This window comes from Streptopelia decaocto (genome assembly GCF_964273445.1).
Source record: "Streptopelia decaocto genome assembly, chromosome: 2".
In the NCBI taxonomy this organism is placed as follows: Eukaryota; Metazoa; Chordata; class Aves; order Columbiformes; family Columbidae; genus Streptopelia; species Streptopelia decaocto.
In genome coordinates, this window is record NC_138655.1 from 13,039,154 (window position 1) to 13,045,902 (window position 6,749).

Below are 6,749 nucleotides of genomic sequence, written 5' to 3' on the forward strand. Positions count from 1 at the left end.
CCTTAACACAGTTGCTAAAGAGATTCACAGAGTCATAGAATGTCCTGAGTTGGAAGGGACCCACAGGGATCATGGAGTCCAACTCCTGTCCCTGTATATGACAACAGCACAGTTCACACTGTCTGTCTGAGGGTGTTGTCCAGTCTCTTCTTGAACACCGTCAGGCTTGGGGTTGTGACACCTCCCTGGGGATTAAACAGAACTGGCCCCAGTACTGAGCCTTGAGGAACACCACTCATGGCTGGCCACCAACTGGATTTGTCTCCATTCACAACTCTTTGGTCCTGACCATCCAACCAGTTTTTATCCATCGCAGATACACCCATCCAGGCCATGAGCTGCCAGCTTCTCCAGGGGAATGCTGTGGGATACAGTGTCAAAGGCCTTACTGAAGTCTACACAACATCCACAGCAGCCTTTCCCTCATCCGCTAAGTGGGTCACCTTGTCGTAGAAGGAAATCAGGTTGGTCAGGCAGGACCTGCTTTTCATAAACCCACGCTGACTGGACCTGGTTACTCGTTTGTCTTGTATGTGTCATGTGATGTCACTCAGGATGATCTGCTCCATGACCTTCCCTGACACCGAGGTCAGATGGACAGGCCTGAAAATTTTTGGATCCTCCTTCCGACCCTTCTTGTACCTGGGCATCTCATTCGCCAACTACCAGTCAACTGGGATCTCCCGTGTTAGCCAGGATTTCTGATAAATAATTGAACTGAATAATGGTCTTCCCTCAACTCGGCTGCTTCCTCCTTATACCAATGCAACCGCCCCTGGGCTGACACTGGTGGGGAACAGATCTGAGATTAAAATACCTCTGTTACCTGCTGGGTTAATTTTAACATTAGTTTCCTGATGCAGTTCAGACACACCTGGAAAATGCTAGTGACTGCTCAAGGCAAGGGCAGGTGCAGGAGCAGAAATAAGCATTTTGTGACAAGGATCAGGCAAGATCATTTAATTTAGCAGTGCCTCCAGTATGTGGTCTATATAGTGTGGGGACTGAAACTTTGCAGACCTGAACACCAACAGCAGCCCATCCTCTTGGTACGGTGTTTTGAGCAAGTGCAGGAAGCGGCTTCAAATAAAATAGCAGCAGGTGCCCCTCCTTGTTTTAGTATCTGGGGTTTTCTGAGTCATTTAAAGTCGTATCAGTGTCAACTTCCCATGCAGAAGCATTTTCTTATTGTTTAAGTGTCATTGAGTTACAGACAGGGGAAGGGCTTTATATTTTTACATTACAAAACAGTGAATGATTTGATATATAAGTAGAATAAACAAAGCAAGTCAGCCCCTCATCACTTGTGCCATTTAATTTTTAAGGCTGTTGTCCTCTATGCTTGGTAATAATTTCGGAGTAGTGGTGACAGAGCTGAAAGGAGACCGATAGAAAGAAACTCAGTGCTCTGGCGTCTTCAAATAGGTCTCTAGAGAACTACAGACCCAGATCTTTTGCAGTGTCACAGTTATCTTCAGAATCCCAGTTCTGCGTAACTGCAGAAACATGAAGCCTCAGCCCGCAGATGTGCCCTGTGTTGCCAACACTCAGGAGATGGTGAGCAGCTCACACAGTCTCCAGTCTCAGATAAAGGCTCCCTGTGCATATCACCGCCAGAATTCAGTCCAGGAACACGATCACAGCCTGCCAACCTGACCTCATCCTTAATTCTTCTACCCCCAGTTGTCAGGTTTCTTAAAAGCCTTTCTCTGTCACACCCCACAATGGTTTATAAATAAGCTATGAAAAGAAATTAATAAGAAACCCTTTTTGCATTGCCTATTGCCACATAAACCAGGTGGTACGGGTCTTTGACTGGTACTATCTGTTTGCTTTTGATATCAGTCATTAGACACACCTCTCAACAGGGCAGGACAGTTTTTCTTGGATAGTTCTGAGGCAAATTATCTTGTTAGTGGCAGCAGCACCTGAATATGAGAATCCACAAGCTAAAAATTCAGCTGCTGAGAATAACAATAATGTATGCGGTATTCCTGTTCTATTAGATTCCTACCAGCTGCCTCAGGCTTTTCAGTGATAGTACTAACAGAAGGAGAAAAAAGCCCACAAGATCATTAGAAAGAAACTATTGACATGGAATAAATCTTCAGAGAGGCAGAATAATTGAGCAGAGATGTGATGAGAAGCGAACAGTGAATGTGCTTGATTTTTAACAGGATTCTCATTTATTAGCAGAAAGGGTGCCATACAACCAAATAGTTCTGTGTTTATTAATGAATTTGGGTATTTGCAGGCAACTGGTTCAAATTCACTTTCTAAATGACAATCTGTTGTGGTTTAACCCGACAGGAAGCTCAACACCACACAGCCATTCGCTCAGTCCCCCTGCCCAGGGGATGGGGGAGGGAATCAGAAAAAAAAAGTAAACCTCGTGGGTTAAGATAAAGGCAGTTTAATAAGACAGGAAGTAATGATATTAATAAGAAGAATATATAAAACAAGTGATGCACAATGTAATTGCTCACCACCACCCAGCCAGTCCCCGAGCAGCGATTGCCCACTCTCACCCCAGTTTATATACTAAGCAGGACAGCATATGGTATGGAACATCCCTTTGACCAGCGTGAATCCACTGTCCTGCCTGTGACCCCTCACAACTGCTTCTGCACCTCCTCGCTGGCAGAGCATGGGAAGCTGAAAAGTCCTTGACTTAGTATATGCACTGCTTAGCAATAACTAAAACGTCAGTGTGTTATCAACATCATTCTCATACTAAATCCACAGAACAGCGCTATACCAGCTACTCAAAAGAAAATTCACTCTATCCCAGTCAAAACCAGGACAGTATCTACCCTTTATTCTATACCATTTTCCTCATGCCCTTGTGTTTCAATGCATCCCAATTAATCGCCAGCACTTTTCTTGTCTTTTGTTATATATAAACAGATATCATTCCCTTAGTCTGTGGGCCCTGTCTCTAAAATGTATGTTGAGTTCATTTAGTCCATGACTTTGGGCTCCATCCATCATAGCAGTCCTTCAGGGCAGGAGCATGGTCTGTGCTGTTGGGTTGTTGCATGCTGAAGCCAATTCTGCTTCCATCACTGCTGCACTCGTCTGGTTCTGTCATCTCTGCACTTCATTCTGTTTCATCTTCTGTTTTTTTTTCTGGAACTCCTAGGACAGTTTCTCCACAGCCAAGATGAGGGAGAAAGAGAGATTTTCTTCATATTGTCAGAGTTGGCCAGCCAGTTCATCCATCATTGGTCCCTCTCCGTCTTTCCAGCTCAGAACTGCCAAGGAGTTGGCATATGGCATGAGAACACTCCGTACAAACTTCTGCCAGATTTCATCGGGATCTTTGGACAAGGTCATAGATAAAACACTCTAAACTGCTGCGCCTTCGATTGACATCGTTGAACTCTGAGGTTATAATCACATTGGTTTAAATAATGTATGGAAAATACAGTGGGCACCAAGGATCAGGCCACTGACCCTTTTTTCCAAACCTTAGGTTATCATTAAAACCACATCCACTCCCTCCCAGCTCTGCCTTTCAGGATGAATGTTTATGTATGGGATGTTGTGCAGTTTATAGTTCATCCAGCTGACCCCTCCAGCAGTTGCAGCAATGAACAGAATTGTCCCGGAACACAGGCACTGTGTGCAGCCTTCTCCAGTGTTTTACGACTTTCCCTGATCTGTGGTAGTTCTCACAGGTAATCAGCTCTGATTCAGAGATTGCTACCCCTAGTTTGGCACTCACTAGGCCTGTGCTGCTGACTATATATAATGAATATTATTCTTCTTCTTTTTTTTTTTTTTTTCTGTGTGGTACATATGACTACTTACTTAAAGGCATTCACTTCTGACCGGAATAATCTTTTGTGAGGACAAGCAAAATAAGGATTGAACAATTTAGCCTGGTGTGCATAATTCATTCGCTGTTCTCCTTCCACATTCTGCAACAAATTTCCACTTACCTTTGTTTATCCCTCTGAAATATTTTCAGACCATCTTCTTTTTGCCTTTGATGACTCTTGCTATTCATAATTCATTTGTTTTTCTAAAGTGATTCCCATATTCTTGTTCTCTGTATCTACACGTGGCCTCAGTTATGGTTTGTTGTTGTTGGAGTTTCATTTTCTTAAAGAGCAGCTGTTCCAGACTTACTGCTACAAATTTTTCTTAATATGTTTGCTATTTTTCTTTCCTAGAGAGAAAATTTGCCTCTTGGATTTTAATGTATTCTCTTCCAGTTATTCTCAGCAGCCCTCATTCCTGAGATCACTTACTCAAAAGGCATTACTTTTCAGTTCACTGACTTTTCAAAAGTCTGCTTTTTTCTTTATTCCAAGTCTCTTGTGCTTTTCCCTTCCACATAAGTTAACTCCATGTGTCATTACCACTTTCAAACTACCTGCCCCTTCTGAATTCTCCACCAGTTCCTCCTTGTTTAAAATCAGAAGTAGCAGCTTGGCTTCTTCTAGTAAGTTCTGTTTCTGAAGCGAGAAGTTGATTACGATGTGCTCAACAGTCTTGATGGGCTGGTGGGGGGCTGCCGGTTTGCTTTTCCCACTGATGGGTAGCTGAGACGTATCTACAGAGTAAAATATAGTGCTGTGAAACAGCGAGGTGAGCTGCGTCAGCACAGCTGTCCTCTGAACTGAGCACTGGCACTGAGCAGCTGGGTGCCACCTTCACCAACATGGGAGAACGTCTGTTCTCCAAGATGACTCTTGTCTCTTTCTCGAGAGTGATTTATACAGCATGCCGAAGCTGCTTGTTCAAATTGATAACTGTTGACCAGATCACAAGACCAAATGGTTTCCAGGAAACTCTTCCCTCAGAAATCATGTTTGCTTGCATACCCAGAAGCAGGACGGTGACTTCCGACTGGAGACAAATTTATTGTAAACTTCAGGTTTTAGCTGAGTTTGTTGGCAGGATGACTTGTTTATTTAGCACTTCCGCTCCAGTTTTCAACCCCTTAAATTCCTCTCCAAAGTAAACATTTGAAAGCTTAAGTCCTTCCTGCACCTTATCCGTGTTAATGAATGTCTTCGTAAAACTGTCTGAAAATCTTCCGGTCCCTGACAGCGTCTGATCAGTCCCTGGTCAGCCCACTGCCCTTTTTGTCTGGTCTGGATAAATCTCCAAATACTGTTCAGAATTCTTGTGGCTGTCCTTACTTTCTGCAAATTCTCTGTCTCACACAGGTTCACCAAGGATCAGCAGAGTCGAACAGGAATGCCAGGCACTGTAAAAGCCATTTCAGAGCTCGTACCAGTGCTGCAGTGGAGGTTGGTGGGGGCATTAATTCTGTTGACTCTGGTGTAATCCACAAGCCTTGTTTCTCTGTCACAGAGAAATCCAGGTGCATGTATCTTCAGGGAAAGTTCTGCCTCTTCTTGCAGCCGAAGCACGGTCCCGCTTCCCAGCTGCGTGGGCACGCTGCTACCACAGATACCTCTGCAAAAAGCACAGAGTTCAGCTTCACTTAGTTCTTACCTTTTACCGCCCTGGTACTTTATTAATTCCCTTACTTCACTAGACTGAAGATTTTAATTGCCTCTTCCATTTAGCCTCAGTTAAGGCCCATCAGCTTTAACCTATTCTGTGGTTACATTTAGAGGAAACATTTGCTTTGTGGTCACCAGCGATGATCTCCAGAGTAGCACTGTTATCAGTCAACAGTTACACACTGCACTGTGCTGTATTTCTTACCTGAGATAACATTTTGTCTCCTTCTCAACTTTTTGAATTCTTTCCACTCCACCTTTCAGAAGAGAATGTTTATAGGCACCTTTCTGATAAGCCCTTAGTGCCTCTCATCCTTGGCATCCAACCTGCTTGATCTTGCCATGTCATAATACCCCTCCCTCAGTTTTCCATCCTGCTGGCAAAAGGAGGAGGAAGGAGGTGGAGGCAGATTCCATTCACCAGATACCAAGAGATGCCCCTATATCTTATCACCTGGAGTAGTCTCCCACAGGAGTACAGCCCTCAGGTCTTCCGCAGTGAGTCAGTCCTGTTGTTAAAAAAGCTGAAAAGTACCATACAACCCTGGATTTTTGGTTAATTATACGAAATTTAAAACTCCCAGTACATAAACTAAGTCAACTAAATTGATCAGTGGGAGTAGCACATAATTTTCCTACTGATACCCTATTTGCATGTTTAGATAGACCATTTGCATCCACAGCACAAGATAGTATGACTCAATCTACTGTTTGTTTTAAATGTTTAATGAGTTGTGCCTTCTGGGCTGCTGTGTTTCACTCTCAACCAGTAAAAGCAGTAGGGTTACCAGTCTGTATTTGAGCTTATGAGTGCCCTCCGATGTGATAGATTCCAGAGAAACCTTACAGTTGCTTTCTCTCCAACTTTAGTATTTCCTTCAATGTCAGTTGGGACTGCTTTATTCCCAAAAATATTATGAAAGAGGTGGGTAGTTCCCAGCTCAGTAAAGGCTTTGAAGATGCCTTTTGAGACAGCATTTTTGCACAAAGCACTGAATTCTGGATAAAATTCTTCATGTTCACATTTGATTTTTGCATTGCATGAGTTCAAACACCATAACCAAAGGTGATCATTTATTTTTAAGTGTGTTTGAATGGCAGCGAGGTCTTTGCAGGAAAGTACTGTCTGTCAAACCATTTAAACCCTAGAATTATTACCACACTTGCAGTAACAGTGATTTCCTTTTGCTTACTGTTTAGATAATCGCATAGCTTTTCTGTTCAAAGTATTTTGTCGGAGCTGAGGGTCCTCAATGACATATTAAA